Source organism: Callospermophilus lateralis, unplaced genomic scaffold (assembly GCF_048772815.1).
Source record: "Callospermophilus lateralis isolate mCalLat2 unplaced genomic scaffold, mCalLat2.hap1 Scaffold_124, whole genome shotgun sequence".
Classification (NCBI taxonomy): Eukaryota; Metazoa; Chordata; class Mammalia; order Rodentia; family Sciuridae; genus Callospermophilus; species Callospermophilus lateralis.
The window spans coordinates 3,622,428-3,640,001 of NW_027512424.1; the positions used below are offsets into that span (position 1 = coordinate 3,622,428).

General features: G+C 36.6%; 1 pseudogene; it reads left to right on the plus strand.

The window, feature by feature from the left end:
* Window positions 1–17,574, plus strand: part of LOC143387065 (coiled-coil domain-containing protein 102B-like) — a 193,009-nt pseudogene that overhangs the window by 65,924 nt on the left and 109,511 nt on the right.

Genomic DNA, 17,574 nt, shown 5'->3' on the forward strand with positions numbered 1-17,574 from the left:
GCAGTGCCTAACATTTGGGTCACTACCAGCATGAACTAAGACAATGTTTCAAGTTCAGTTCCTGGAGACTAGAACATACTGGTAATATTATCAGCATTAACAATGTCATGAATAATCCTGTTTTTAAATTTTTGAATAGGCTGTATTATATTGTCTTGTATATACAAGTTATATATAATTAATGATGGAAACATTTACCTATATGATATAAGGAAGGTCTACATTAATAAAATAGAACAGCATGTATGTATAGCTACATATTTTATATATTTATTTAATTTCATATTTCTGCTAAAAACTTCTAATTATAAGAACAGGTGTGGAGAAATATCACCATTTATGTTAATAGGATTTTTTAAATTCCTAAGTTTTTATACCTGTTCCTAGGTTTTATTGGTATTTTTCAGGTATTTTTGTATGTTTTATATACATTTTACCAACCCAAGCACCATTTATATATTTTTTTCTCCAAGTTTGCCTCGGCTACAATGAATTTAATATTTATACTTATGTTAAATAGATATAAGACTGATTATAAAAAGCACTGAGGTATTAATATTCTGGACTGAAAGATCAGAATTAATTCATTAATTTGGAAGTCAACTGACCCATTGTTAGGAATACGCAGAGGTATTAGGTTTCACTATTTGTTGTACATTCTGAGTTTTGTGCACTTTTCAATTGAAGGATGAGATTTATGGAGACTTGCTGTTTTTTTTTTTTCCTAACAAATCAGTATTTTTCAACTACAAGCATTGTAATAAATTGTCCAACTATAATAGTTATAATAGCAACAACAAGGCCTGTCAGAATCCACATGGAAAATAAAAAAGATTTTACAAAATCGGAAAGATTAATGGGCATTAGTCTGGAACCAGCTAGCTTTTGTAGCGTGTTGTGATTATAGTTCCAACTTTGCTTTTCAGCCTGACATTCTTCACAGTCAACATGAAAGTGAAACAGGAGGAATTTCAGGAGATATAAAGGAAAAATCTACACCTCAAAACAGCAAGGATAGAGTCATCTGTGAGCTAAGAGCAGAGGTAAGGTATTGAATAAAGGGTGTAACATTATTAAATCACACTTGAAAATTACTAAATTATATACCATTTTAAATTGCACAAGTGAGATTACTTATGAGGGTGAGTGCTGCTTGTATAGTAATAAGCTTATATACTTTATGTAAGATTCTTTGGAATGATACTCCTAAATAGATGTGAGCTATCTGAGCAATCCAATAGACAATGCAAGTCTTTTTTTTTTTTTTTTAAAGTGTCATGAAAAGCCTTTTTTATTTTTTTTAATATTTATTTATTTTAGTTTTCGGCAGACACAACATCTTTGTTTGTATGTGGTGCTGAGGATCGAACCCGGGCCGCACGCATGCCAGGCGAGCGGGCTACCACTTGAGCCACATCCCCAGCCCGACAATGCAAGTCTTATTGTGAGTAAATATCTATTGAAAGTTCAATCATCTGACGGAACATAATGTTAACTTATTTTTAGAAACAATGACATACAAAATATGTGGCATGTGGATTCTGGTGACATTACCAACGCTATTAGCAGCTAACAACACTGAGATATAGGATAAATTCACATTGGTTATAGCTAATTGATTTATTTTCTGTTCTGACTAGCAACTGCAACCAATAAATTTTCATGGATTTGTAAACTCAGAGTGTTTGTCCTGTCTTAGATACAAAGCAGAAATTATTATTCCTGGACATAGGAGGAGGGGTTGAATTATTTATATTTCATTGAAAACTGCGTTGCGTTAAAAATAGAAAATAGCAAATTATTTATTTTATAACGGGTGATTCTGGACAAATGCTTTGGATACAAATGTGTAGGAACAAGTTAGGAAATGGAAAAGAAGTTGTTGAAAATATAGGCTGGGGGGAAGGTGATTTGGATGAGGCATTTTGTTTCCTATAAAACTCTTCAAAGACAGAGCTCATGCTGGAGTGTATTTTATGTCAGATGAACCAAGTGCATTGGGAAGTGCGTAGATTTGGGAGTCAGAAGCAGCAGAATCATCTTCTGATTATTTTCTTGAATTCCTGAAGCCCCTCTGTGTCTGAGTTTACAGAGATGGGAGTGATAATAGTCACAGTCATTACATAGGGGCTTTAAAAATAAAAATGTGCCTGGGGAGTACTTGGTGGAGAAGAGTTCTTGTACTTTGGTACTCAGCCCAGCTGTTCTGGAAAGTCGGGGCTTCAGGTCTTGCCTTCACTGCCTCTCCCTGCTGCCGGGCTGTCCTTACCCTTCGTCCTCAAGACGCCTTGCAGGTGTTGGGACCAGGAATATGCACCAACAGATCCAGATGAGAAGGTGACTATTGAAAACAACCGCTTTTCAGTCAAAGGAGAAAAGAACGGCTCTTGTGCCTTTTGTTTCTAAGAGGCTTCCAATCCTCAGGTCAGCTGCCGCTTTCCCTGGGCTCTGCGCTCTCTAGAGCACCTTTGATAAAGCACTGCTGGACGTGCACCTAACACCAGAAACAGAGGAGGAGACCTGTCAGACTGCTTCCTGTAGCTCTCCTCAAAACCAGGGGTGTGGGTGCATACACGCGCCTGTGTAATGTTTTTAAAGAGCAGTTTTAGTTTTACTGCAGAATTTGGCAGGAAATAGAGTTTATATATTCACCCCTGTCTGTACGACATCTCTCAGGATTATGGTGCTTAGTAAAATCGATGAACCAACGTCCACACATTATCAACTGAGTCCAGGGTTTCCATTAGGTTTCACTATTTGTTGTACATTCTGTAGGTTTTGGCAAATGTCTAGTCACAAGCATCTATCCTAAAACTCCTGTATAAAACTCCTGTAAAAAGCCATCCTTTTCTCCTTTGACTGAAAAGCGGTTGTTTTCAATAGTCACCTTTCTCATCTGGATCTGTACTCTCCCCTCCAGTGCTACTTCTCTGATAATGACCACCAATACACATATTTTTTGTTATATATTCCACATGTCCCCAAGGATGCATTTTTTTTTGTAGCCAACTTTCTTCTTGTGTTCAGACAGGATCATTTCTACTAGTCTGCCTTCAAGTTCATTGATTCTCTTTTGTCTCCTCCATTCTTAATTTTAAAATTTTCAGTGTGCTCTTTGTGCCTAAGTTTTCCATTGTTTCTTTGATTACATATTCCATCTATTTGCTGCAACTTTCAATTTCTTTACTAAAAGGCTTACTGTTTTTTTAAGAAATGTATTTAACTTCTAGTTGCTTACTGAGTGTTGTCCAAAATTCTTGCCAAATAATTAAACATTGTTGCCATTTCAGGGGTGGCATCTGTTGATTGATTGCTTTGAGATAGGATGAGTAACATTCAATTCGTAACATTCAATGAGTAACATTCATTGCTTTCTGCATATGTGGGGTATTGTGTCACACAAAACTGGACCCTATGGAAGAGTCCTACTGAAAACCCCTGGAAGATGAAAGGTTGACTTGCCGCTTGGCCTCCCTGAGGTCCAACTGAGGGTCTCCTTTCACTGCTGGGCAGTGACAGCAGTTTTTTCTGCCTGCTGGACCTCATCCAGATAGTTCTGCATGGGGTTTCCTCTGGCACCACCAGAGCTTGGGGGGCCTCATTAGTGCCAACTAGCAATGGAAGTCTATTTAGTTACCTTCTTTGTGGCCGTGACCAAATAACCTGACGAGAATAACATAGAGGAGGAAAGGTTTACTTTGGCTCGTGGTTTCAAAGGTTCATCACATGGTTAGCTGACTCCAAAGCTCCGGGTCTGAGGCGAGGCAGAAGATCATGGCAGGAGGGTGACAGAAGAGACCTCCTCAGAACATGACAGCCAGGAAGCAGAGAGAGCTCCTCTACCCAAGGACAAAATATAGACCCCAAAGGCACACTCCCAATGACCTACTTCCTCTAGACACACCCTACCTGCGTATAGTTACCAACCAATTAATCTATTTCAGTGGATTAATCCACTCCATGAATTAGGTTAAGTATCTCATGATCTCATCACTTCACCTCTGGAAATTCTAGCATGTCTCCACATGAGAGTTTGGAGGACACCTCATCTAAACCATAACAATCCTCCCAAGGAGGATTGGGGAACTTCTTACCACCTGACCAGGATGAAATGATGTCCTCCCGACTCAGCCTCTGCTAGCAGGAGTGGAGGTGGGGCTCTTTTTTTTTTTTTTTTTTTCTGGGAGTTTGGTTGGATTCAAGCATTACTCTCCTCAAACTTTTGATCTTCCCAGGTCCTTTGACAAAAGCAAACCGACTTAGGTTACATTTTCATTATGGCTTTTGTTTCTTCATCTGTCTCCACCGATTGGTGTTCCCAGACAGCTAACATCTTTGTGGTGTATATACAGCCCAAAGAAAACCCCAGGAGCACAGCAGACTGCCAGTTGTTTCCCAGGTTGCCTAGGTGGAAAGCCTCTGCTCTTTTACTGAGTCTTTAATGTTTGCTTTGTGAATAATAGAGTTTTTAGATCTACTTAGTGAAAATGTAAATTGATATAATGTTTCTAATGGAGCACTTGGCAGTGTGTACAAAAGATTTCAAAAATAAACATCCTCTTGACCAAGCCATTCTACTTCGAGGAATTTAAGCCATTTTTAAATGTATGTATTTGCATGAGGCTACTTATTACAGTGTTGATTGTATATCTAAAAGCAAGAACCCATTTTTAAAAAATGGTTTATATTTTAATAAAATTGATATAATTACACAATTTTATGTGAACATAAAAAAGTATAATTTTAAGAAACCATATACATTTATATATATATATATATATATATATATATATATATATATAGTATATCTATTTATATATATAAAAGCAAATACATTAATATGTATATGTTTTTTCTTTTTTACTTCTCTATACTTTCCAATTATTTCTATAATAAACATGCTTAGATATGGAAATGTTTAAAATAAAACAATTGGATATGATCATCCTAAAATAATCACATCATTTTTCAAAAGATTTATTATTATTAACTTCTTTGAGCTAAAGTTGTTAACATTTAAAAAATATTGCAAATTTTATTTACATTTGACCCTCTTTAATGCATACTCTTGAAGTTTTATGTGTTTAGGAGAAAATATTAGCAAAACACAGATCTGGCAGCTCACTGTTAAACAAAATACACAAAGAACTCTTAAAGCCCAATCATAAGAAAATAAACAAGCTTACTTAAGAGTTGACAAAAGATATGAACACAAAACCCATCACAGATGACAAGATAACAAACAGGCATAGGAACAAACATCAGTATCCCACTTGACTAGGAAACTTTAGACTATAACCACAATGACATGCCCCTGCAAAACCACTAGAATTTCCAAAATCCAAGCATCAAATTCTGGTGAGGATGTGGAGCAAATGCAAAGAGCTTCAGCCACTTTGGAAGACAGTTTGTCAGTCTCGTACAAAACTGAACCTCTAATTACCATATGATTCAGCAATAGACATCCTTAGTATTAATCCAAAGGAGTTGAAACTTATTTCCACTTGAAAACTTGCAGAAAAAAATTTTTAGGAGCTTTATGTATACTAGAAAAAATAGGAAAGAAATAGAGATACTTTTCAAAAGGTGAAGAGATAAACAAAACGTGGTATATCTAGACAATGTGATATTATTCACCACTAAAGAGAAATGAACTATCAAGCCACCCAAAAAGGATGTCAATGAACCTTAAATACATATTGCTCAGTTGAAGAAGTCCATCAGAAAATACAACACACTGTATATTCTAACCGCACGATATTCTGGAAAAGGGAAAGGATCAAAATTATAGCCCAGAAGCTCAGCAGACTCCAAGGAGCCTAAATCCAAAGACACCCATCATCAAGCCACATGGTAGTCAAGCTCAAGAGAATCTAGGGGAAACATCTTGACCTCATCATGGCCAAAGCCTTGCCCCACTGCAGGGACGAGCATTCAGCAGGCATGGCACGTCCCACCAGAAACCGTGGAGGTCAAGACAGAAGCAGCATGCCAGTGTTCAAGTGTAAAAGACCGGCTGGCTGAACACGCAGTGCCTGATGAAAGGTTCTTGAGGACACCCGGAGAGCAAAAGGAATGTGACTCTAGCAAATCAGCATGTGAAAATGTGTCATCAAGAAAATTCAAACTAGAAGGACCATGAGATGTAACTACAGGGTGGCTAAAATTAGAATAAAATAGCCACAGCACTACGTACCAGTGAAGAAGCAAAGCCATGGGCCACTCATCTGTTGTTAGGGGAACGTGAACTGATGAGAGCACAGTGGAGAAGAGTTTGCCCATTTCCAGCATAACAACTATCCTCTGATGAAGCAGAGAACACCTGGGCATTTACGTTCTTAGGAAAGAAACTTAGATTCACATGAAACTGTAGGTGAATCTGTATATGGATTTAATTCGTAAATTCCAAAAGCTGGAAACAATACTTAAGACCTTCAATGAGTGAAAAATCAAACAAACTGTAGCTGAATATTCTTCAGCAATAGAACAGAGTGAACTCCCCATTCGTGAACCATCTCAAAGAGCCTCCAGAGAAGTACACGGAGTGGGGATTGTTAGTCCCAAAGACTGCATAGTCTGTGATTTTATTTACAGAATAATTTTTGAAGCAGCAAATTTAGAAACAGAGATAGATTTGTGGTTACCAGGGAGGCAGGTGTGTAGGAGTGGCCGATGTGACCCTTTGTGGTGATGGGAACCCTCTGCCTTTTGACTGCCTTGTCCATGTTGGGTTGGGGTGTGTGCTGGAGTTGCAAGGTGTCATCGCTGGGGAAAACAGGGGAAGAGACACATGGATTTACCTATATACCTTGCAAATGCCTGTGAATGGGCAAATTATCTCAGAACAAAAATTCATTTCAAACACCCTAGTCCTCTTCCAAATGTATGCCAAGTTCCACCTTTTCATGTACTTTTCTAAAAATATGCCTCCCACATTTTCTTACCATTCCAGGATCCAAGAGAGCCAGGTCTAAGTTTTTATCTTAACAGTATCTAGTGTTTGGCTTCTCAGTAATTACACAGGCTGTCTAAGATTGTTTGCTTATGAGTTTGTTTGCAAACTGGTGTTAACAGCTTATCTAAAAGATGAATTGATTCTTATATGTAATAAGTAAAAGTGGGACACTACATGTAGTAGGTACTCAATAAATATGTCTCTCTTTCCATTCACATTTCATTTAGTATATTCTACATTGGCCAGACTATCCAGATTCTGAGATTTTAGTGACATTATACGTATACTTGTCAGAATGCTTCCATGTCCCTGTGTTTACTTAAACTCCGCTCAATTGTAGGCTATTCTGAGTGTAAAGGTACTGTCTTATAGCAAGTGCAATTCCTGCAGTTTTGGGTACCAAATACACTCTCCTGGTATTATATTTTTTTCCCAAGCCAGATTCATATACCATCCTCCATGCATAGGTTATGTGTTGATCCATAGGCTAATCTTTGAGAATTTTTTGGACAAAGACTATGAATGTCTTGAACTGGAAAGAACCTAAGGTACAATTCCTTGTTTCAAATGCCTGTTCTGATGTTAATGAACCACCCACAGTGGGCTCTCCTTGAGTGATCTCTCAGTGGTACATTTTGTCTGATACTTTGTATTTAAGTCTTTTCACATAGTGCAATAAAATGTTATTAAAATGTTTTCTTCCCAATCCTAAATAAATGCAGTATGATATAAATTGAAGGTACCAAATGCATCATTTTTTCCTCACTTTCAGAATGTCTATAGTTATCCCCTTTAAAATGCTGCTTCCAAATTGGAAACAAAATACTCAAATAGGTAAGATGTTAAATTTAACTTGTGATTATAAAAGTAGTCTTCTTTATTTTGCTTATGCAAGAGAAGACATAAACCTTTTGCTACTTTTTTTTTTTACATCCAGTAATATTGTACTACTGGTCAGGTCTTAGAAAGGGGATTTTCTCCACATGAGTGCCTTTCTACGTACATAGACAAAATGCAGCAACAAAGGCGTTGTAAGAAAACCACCCCAAGCATCAGCATGGAAAATAACAAGGTGCATTCTCATTCATCCAAGGTCTCATTCAGTCATTTTTTCAACAACTACTTCTCCAACGTCTTCCATGTGTTTGATACTGCGATCAAGCAGTGAGGACTCCCTAGGGTGGTTTGGTGTCAAGATCAAGCACTGAGGTCTTTGGGATGCAGGGTGGCCACAGGTGGATACACAAACAAGCCAGAGAGGAAAGTGGTGTGTCATGCCTGATAGGTAAGGTAGAGAGATCTGTGCAAGCACAAAGAGACAGTCAACTGAGAAAGCTGAACTGCCTTCATATAGTGAGGTACAGAGGCAGGCATGTGACGGAGGGTAGGAAAAGAGACAGTGAGACTGCAGGTCAGTAGTAGGAAATCAACACTACAGAAGGCGGGCACTTTGAGTACTGATGGTGAAACAAAAAGCCCTTCCTCGCCCTCTTGTACTACTGTAGATGTTAGGAAATGTTGATGTGAGGAATACTTTGAAAATCCGAAGAACACACCGTTTTTATTTTAAGCTGAAGAAAAATGCTGAAGGCAGAAAAATGTTTTTATTTGTGTTAAAAATGAAAAAAAATATCTTAAAAATGTTTTCTTAAATTATGAACTCTCTCTTTAATACTTCAAATATTGTAGGGTACCTAATGTGTTAGGATCTAATAATTCAAGAGTGTGGTAGAAATGGTCCTGCCCTCAAAGAACTGCCTTCAGGGAGGGACGTGGTATTCCTCAAAATCCTAAGGGCACCTTTTTCACTTTACTGAAGCTACATACCAGATGGGCCTGGGAGTAGGAGGATTGGCTTAGTCAGAAACCAGAGATGCTCCGAGAAGGGCAATAGCTGGGTCCACTGAACAGAATAGGGAGTAAGAGCATGAGAAGAAGATCACCATTAAATAGGGTTGAGAGGGGGGAGGGAAAGAGAGAGAGAAGGGAAATTGCATGGTAAAGGAAGGAGACCCTCACTGTTATACAAAATTACATATAAGAGGAAGTGAGGGGAAAGGGAAAAAAAAACAAGAGAGGGAAATGAATTACAGTAGATGGGGTAGAGAGAGAAGATGGGAGAAGAGGGGAGGGGAGGGGAGGGGGGATAGCAGAGGATAGGAATGGCAGCAGAATACAACAGACACTAGTATGGCAGTATGTAAAAAAGTGGATGTGGAACCGATGTGAATCTGCAATATGTATACGGGGTAAAATTGGGAGTTCATAATCTGCTTGAATCAAATCTATGAAATATGATATGTCAAGAGCTTTGTGATTTTTTGAACAACTAATAATAAAAAAAAAGAAATCAGAGATGATACACTGGAGATTTTATTTACTGATACGGTTAAATAATATCATCTTTGACTAAACAGGTATTGCATGATTAGAACTCTGGTATCATTATACTTTAATTTTCTGAGATAGTCACAGTAGGTGTTGATCTGAAATGATGTACATCTCTCATACCTTGATTCCTCTTACTGATATACACATTTTAGCAAAGAGATTTAGATTGCTGAGAACACTAAGAATGTGTCAGAAATGATTACACAGTTTTGACACATGATACTGTCATTTGTAAGAGGTTCATTCAGAAGCCTGTTAGTGATATGGACTTAAACATTCCGAGTTCATATTTACAGAACGTAGGGAACAAAATCTATAAAAGGAAATTTGGTACAAGTAAACCCTTAGAGCAAAACAACAGCCAGGGGAAACTGAAAGTCACACTGTCACAGATGGATATGCTTTCCGTGCACTAGGTACACACAAGCGTAAATACTGTAGTTGTCCAAGGCTGAGACTATCACTTATCCTGCATTCACTAAAATCTGATAGATACAAACTTGAATACTGGGTGAAACCCTGTGGGATAATTTATCCAGGAATTATCAGATGTCTTGAATGATACATTTCTTTCAAGAAAAGTTGTGAACCATGTGGAGTGCATTAAAGTCCTTAAAACTTCTTTTTTCAGACATTCCATCAGGAGTAGTCATTCTTGGCCAGGTGTGGTGATGCACATGCCTGTAATCCCAGAGGCTCAGGAGGCTGAGGCAGGAGGATCTCGAGTTCAAAGCCAGCCTCAGCAAAAGCGAGGTGCTAAGCAACTCAGTGAGACCCTGTCTCTAAATAAAATCAAAATAGGGCTGGGGATGTGGCTCAGTGGTCTAGTGCCTCTGAATTCAGTCCCCAGTACTAAAAAAAAAAAAAAAAAAAAAAAAAAGTAGGCATTCTTTGTGAGCCATGTCTGTGGAAAAGGTCTCTAGCTAAGTTTACTTAGTTAATTACAATCTGAAGTTTATTGCCATTAGCAGTTTTTTTTTTTTTAACTTGCTTCTGCTGGATGACGTGATGGGAATAGAAGGGATTACATTAGTTTAAACTGTTTAAAATGATAGGTTTTCTTAGGTTCGTCCACTTCTCTTCAAAGTCCTGCACACTGTAGAGCCCACCCCAGAGCACCGTCCACGGAAGACCTTCCTCCACAAGACCTGCCCAGTGATGCCCTCCAGCTCTCACCCTCTCTGTGTGTTTCTGGTCCTTTGAGGGCACACAGTACGTGTCATGCCTGCTGCGGGGCCACAGTCAGACACGACACATTTGCACCAAGATGCCCTCTACGTTTCCCTGTCCTCATTGTCAACCATTCCTCCCAAAGCTTTGAACTCAAAACCAATTTACTAAAACCATTAGAGTACAGTTGTGTTTGACAAAGCCACAAAGTCCTAGTAAAATAAATATTCTGTTACATTTTAGAGGAAGTTGTTTCAGAACTTTCCCATTATTATTCTCAAAAACATTTCCCTTGGGAAACATATTTTCATACAAACAGAACTTCTGATAATATGGGCCTTAAACCAAACGGGCAATTGCACTTGTTTTCTTTTGCCAAAATCCCAAGTTAATAAAAACAGGACATAAAAAGGCCTGTCACTTTAGATGCTAGAATTCTTACCTTCATTCTGCATTATACTGGATTATACTGGCTGAGTATTTTTTGAATTCAAAATGCTTTGAACCAGAAATGTTTTTAACTCCAGATATTTTTTTCAAATTTTAGGGGAAAAATATCTATCTACCTATCTATCTATCTTGGAGATGGAATCTGAGCCTAAGCATGATAATTAATTTATGTTTCATATATACCTTATATCCAAATCCTAAAAGTAAGTTTATATAATTTTAAAAGTAAGTTTTAAAATAATTTTATCATGAAACAAATTTAATGGTGTGGAATTTTCCACTGTGCTCTCAAAAAGTTTCAGGTTATGGAGAATTTTGGACTTTAGATTTTTCAAATTAGGGATGTTTAACCTGTAATAGGTGCTCAGCAAATGGTCATTGAATGGATGTGGAAAAGATAAAGCAGATAATAAAGAAAGGGAGGCTTCTATTTTAACCTTTATGAGTTTAGGGGGAAAAAGTCAAAATGGAGGGAGGAAATTGCTTTTTAGATTCATTTGGAATTTGGAATGTGGTTTGATGTGTTCTGTAATTGACTGCATCCATTGGTCATCATTATGATTTGAATGTTTGTGCCCCCCCATCCATACCCTGAATTCCTAACCCCAAGGTGAAGCAGTTAGGGATAGGCCTTTTGGAGGTAATTAGGTCATTAGGGTAGGATCCTCAAGAATGAGAATAGTGGCCTTATAAAGAACTCTCCAGAGAGCTAGCTCTTCTCATCTACCTTATTAGCTTTCACGGAGAAAGCACCATCCATGAAACGGAAAACAGGTCCTCATTGGACACCATGCACACTGCATCTCATTCTTGCATTTGTTAACTTCTGTTGCTTATAAAGTGCCCAGTTTATGGTATTTTGTTACAGCAGCCTGAAAGACTGAGGTTGTTATTAATACGAATAGATAAGGGTAATCTTTTCCCTAAAAGAATATAAAAAAAGATAAGAATATAAAAAAAATAATAAGTAGACAACTAAGTAATAAAGATAAGTCTCATTTTCATAGAATAACTCTACTTTCAGTGATTAATTGAATAAATTCAGTGGCCTCTACATCTCATTGAATTTGATACTTCTTTAATAGAGTAAGATTGTTCTCTCAAATACTACTAGAAATCTTTCTGTATTTTAAATATCTAAAGCAGTGCACAAAGATGTTAATTAGATAATTTCTATACATTTATGAATCAGTGAAACTTTGATTTATTTTTCATCCTGGTAGGTGCAGGTGGAGTGGCTTTTGGAACAATTATTTTTAACAGTGATAAACCATATTGGTTTTCATTTTTAATATTGATTTGTTCAAGTTCAAAACAGCTGTTCTGGAATTGAGTATTATAGCCTGAGGGACTTTTTTTTCTGTGTGTTTAGCAATGATTCAAATATCATAGAAAAGAGAAAAAAAATCGAGTCTCTGATTTTAGTCTTTCTAGAAAACTCTACAATAGAAATTGCTTAGCCACAGAAATAAATAAGAGCAGTGATATATCAAAACAATTATTCTTCTGAAAACTTTTATCAACCAATGAGTGGAGGACACCATTTGGACATGAAAGGGGACAGAGGGGAAAACTCAGGCCAAAAGGGAAAGGAAGAGAAGCTACATAATAGATACACTTCTGCAGTAAATGCTGAAAAGTAATGGGAGGTGCATAAGTGACTATTGAAATCTGTTTTTCTTCAGATTGAATCTCAGTAGGTATTTATAGTAAATTTCATGGAGGCTTTATGGTTCTAGGTGTCTTGTTAAGTACCTCACACTTCAGATCTCATTTACTTAGCATATCAATCTTGTGAGGTGGTGTGATGGTGAATTTCAGGAGCCAATTTGTTTGGGCCATGGGGTTCCCAGTCTTTTGAGGAAACACTTGTCTGAGTGTGTGTGTGTGTGTGTGTGTGTGTGTGGGTGAGGGTGCTGTGGATGAGGGGAACATTTCACTGACGGACTGAGTAGAGAAGATTACCCTCCCTAATGTGGGTGAGTCTTTTCCAATCTGTTGGAGACCAAAAAAAAGAAGAAGAAGAAGAAGAAGAAGAAGAAGAAGAAGAAGAAGAAGAAGAAGAAGAAGAAGAAGAAGAAGAAGAAGAAGAAGAAGAAGAAGAAGAAGAAGAAGAAGAAGAAAACTGAAAACTAAAAGACTGAGAATGTGGCCACGACTGTGGGAGCTGGGGCATCAGTCTTCTGAATGTTCAGACGTGGGGTGTGTTACGGTTTGGGTATGAGGTCTTCTCCCAAAGCTTCTCTGTTCAGGCTGGAACATTCATAGGTGAAATGATTAGGTTATGGAGCTGAAGCCTTGTCAGTGGATCAATCCATTTAATGAGTTACAAATTTAAAGGGATCAAGTGTGTGATAACTGTAGGTAGGTGAGGCATGGCTGGAGGAATTAGGTGCTGGGGGTGGGGTTTTAAGATTTATATTTTGTTCCTGGAGTCTCCATCCATCATTCTGCTACCTGACTGACAGGATCTGAGCAGTTTTCCTCCCCACACCCTTCTGCCATGATGTGCTTCCTCCCCTCAGGCTCAGAGCAATGGAGTAAGCCGACCACGGACTGAACTGATGAAACTGTAAGCCCCAAATACACTTTTCCTCCTCCTTGCTGTTCTTTTTAAAATTTATTTTGATTTTTCTTATACATAACAGCAGAATGCATTTCAAATCATAGCACACATATAGAGCACAGTTTTTTGTTTTTCTGGTTGTACACAAAGTAGAGTCACACCATTCGTGTCTTCATACATGTACTTAGGGTAATGATGACCATCTCATTCCACCATCTTTCCTACCTGTGCCCCTTCCCTTTCCCTCCCTCCCCTTCGCCCTATCCAAAGTTCCTCCATTCCTCCCATGCTGCCCCCACCCCCATTATGGATCACATTCACATACCAGAGAAACATTTGGCCTTTGGTTTTGGGGGGGATTGGCTTACTTCGTTTAGCATGATAGCATGATATTCTCCAACTCCATATATTTACCTGCAATGCCATGATTTTATTCTCTTTTAATGCTGAGACATGTAAAGAACTCCATGCTGTTCTTACTGGATATTTTGGTCACAGCAATGAAAGCTGACTAGCACAGTCTGAAACATCAAATATTATGAAATATCCAACTTGATGGCTACAGAAATCTTCATAGTCTCCAAATTTTGTAAGCCAATTCATTATTTCTTTCTCTCTCATCTTCCTTCTACCCACTTCTTTTTCCTGCCTCCCTCCCACTGTCATATGTATGTATGCATATATGTATATATATATATTTATTCATTCTATTTCTTTAGTGAATTGTAATGTATACTGTATCATATACATTTTTTTCTTTTTAAGAAATCTGACAGCAGGAAACAGAGTCATAAAGTGACATGTCCAAGGCAAATGGCTGAGTTAGAATTAACCAACACTACTTTGATCACCATAAGATGCTGCTTTATACCACCAAAAATTAAATAAATATTTTAAGTATTAATTTATCTTATTGTTTTGTAATTAGTTTATTTGCTTATCTTAGAAACATAATTTTTCTCTCCTAGAATACTAAGAAATTATATATAATTGCTTAGTATTATATATATATATATATATATATACACACACACACACACACACACACACATACAGAGAGAGAGAGAGAGAGAGAGAGAGAGAGAGAGATGCCTTCTATGCTGTGAACACATAAGGAGGCAATGTGTGATTATGGGAAAACTTCATTTTTTCAAAAAATAATTTTAAAAGCCTTTAACCACATTATTATTTCAGTAATAAAAATCATTAAGTGTCCTGAAAGAACCAATCATAATTTGCACTGCAAGAATGGACTTTGCATGCTTCACTTCATAAAATTTGAATTAGAGGCATTTGAAAAAAAATGCAAATAAACAAAAAATTTTTTTGTCACACAAATATTGTAAATTCATGTGTTGTGACACAAAGAAAGCAAATGACAAGTTCCAGAAAATTCCAGCATTTCTTTGGGCCAATACTTTATTTATATGATCCTTCTCCTAAGCAAGTTTGATTGTTCTCATTTGCTTAATCTTCAAGCTCCAAATGCTGGTGGAGAAATGAGCCAAGACAGTGGCAACTGGTGGTGAAATATCCTGTTGTTGTTCTCCTCACATCAAGCCCTGCATTTAAGCAGATGGATTCTTTCTACTCTATTCATTGATTTATTTCTAGAATCAAAAGTGGTCTATGGTAACATTAGATATAAATTGGGTAAATGAATGACACATTTAATCCATTTATTCGATTTAGTTCCTTAGTAAACCCAGAATATCACCATTATTTCAAGCATGTATTTTATTTTAGGGTTTTCCTTTCTATCTAGTACAAAAAGCTAATTGTTAATCTTACAAGCCTGATAAAGGGATTGCCTCATTTTCAAGAGAAGCCAAAGAAGATTAATCCTTTACATCCAGCAAATTGAGCATAGACATGTCCCTGTACTTTCTCTTCAAAACTGCAGAGTAACAGGAATAGGAAATAGCAGGACTCAAGGCAGGATTGAATAGCATCGGTTGAAATGTGTGCAAGAAGTTTTCAATCACTGATCCCTTTCTTCCTCTTTTGAAGCCAGCCAGTGATTATGCTTGACTTTCTATAGAGGAAGACTGGAAGTTACAGAAACTGTAAAACAATGGAACTAAATTTTCAAAACTCTGAAGGAAAATGATTTACATCTTAGAATTCTGTTTGCATCTAATATCCAATAAAATATAGAACAAAGCACTTTAATTAATACAAAATCTCAAAAAAAATACCAGTTGTGGTAATCTCTTTCTAGTTCACAAAATAACTTAAGAAACATAAGAGGGAATTGAATTAAGTAAGAAGGACTAGAACAGTGTTTTGAGAATTCTGGGGAAACTCAATGTCAAGTGAATGTCATCTATAAATGATATCCACAAATAGTTTTCTGGGATCACTGGTATTTCTAGGAAATTTTTACTTCCATTTGGAATGTTCCATATTATTGAAAACTATGCAAAGGATAATCTAAGGTACTGTGTAAGTTCAGTAAGTTAAAAATATATAACAAAATACATACAATTTAGTAAATTGTATAGAGCATCTGTAAATTTTTCTTTACAACATTCAGACAGACTATGTACCGTGTTCTCTGTTAAGATGTTAGAGTTGACCTGTGTGGGGGATTTGGAAAGAGGAAAGTGGAAAGTAAACTTTTCATTGAAAACTTTTCACACTATTTCAAAAATTAAAAGGTGCCACATTTATATGAATATAAATACAAGTTTCTGTTATTCATTACTATAGTTGTCCTTGAAAAGAATCTGTTTTCTTCTTATATAATTCATTAAATTAGGTCTCCTGAATAAATTTCTGAATGAATGAGGAAATGTATCTAAGACAATGCATATTTTTGTGACATTTGAAATGTATCATTAAACTAATTTCAAAAAATTTATTCCCATTTATATATCAAGGATCAGTATAATAGTTTTCATAGATGACATATCATAGCCCATAGTGCCATATTGTGTGTCCAAGCCATTGTCAGGAGAAGATGGGTCCTCACTTTAAGAGAAGTGTGATATTATACAAATCACACACAAACATTAAATGTTCAGCAGCATCATATTTTTATTTTTAAAACAAATTATATTTTTATTTTTTGTTATTAATACATTATCTGATAACCAATCTGAGACAGGGTATTGCTTTCTTTATTCATACCAAATTTTGGAAAGAAGATACAATTAATTTGCAACAAATAGTAAATAAGTAAATGTTAGAGTCTGTAAACAAGTCAGGATGGCACCTGGCAAAATGACAGAGGGAGTAATTTGTAAAGTAACAAAAACGAGCCATTAAGTGTGGAGATTCCTAATTGGTTGACTGATGTATCTAGTTTATGTTAATTAAGATAAGCTGTGTGGAATGTATAAATATCGCTCAGGTCCTACAATAAACGGCTCTTACTCCTGCTGTATCAATCTACACAAGTTGCTCCTCACCCCCCTGGTTATTTTGCTGCAGCCAGCCGGGCTGCGGCAAGTAAAGAATGAAATTCGAAAATCCTCAGGGCAGTATAAAGGGTAGGAAGTAGAAACCCATAATATGTGTACAAGTATCGAGGAATACTTTTTTCCATATACAATAGAAATGTAAGAAGACCTATCATTAGCATATATTCCTGTGATGTGGCTATAGAAAGCAGGATTCTAAAAACAACAAAAGAGTGATCTGAACCTACAGTCGAAATTAATTTTAAAATAGAAGAAAGCCTTCTGTTGAACTTTCTTATGTAAAAACCTAAATTATTTAATAAGCTTAAAAATATCCCCAACATATGCTTTAAGACACTTGCATCATTTTACATTTTCAATGCTTGTTTTTTCTAATAAAACAAATGTTTTTTCCCTGGGTCCCTAGAAAATCCTGTTCTGGGAAAAAATTTCAGGTAGCTAATAACATATCTCAAAGATATGACACTTACTTGTTGTCCCTTATAATACGTAATCTTATTCATTGATCAGGAGAATTCATAATGTCCTGTTTATTGTATCCTTATTATTTAATCTGATACTCACTGATTTCACAAGGACCCCCACAAATTGTTTCTAGTCTCTAATAATTTGCTCAT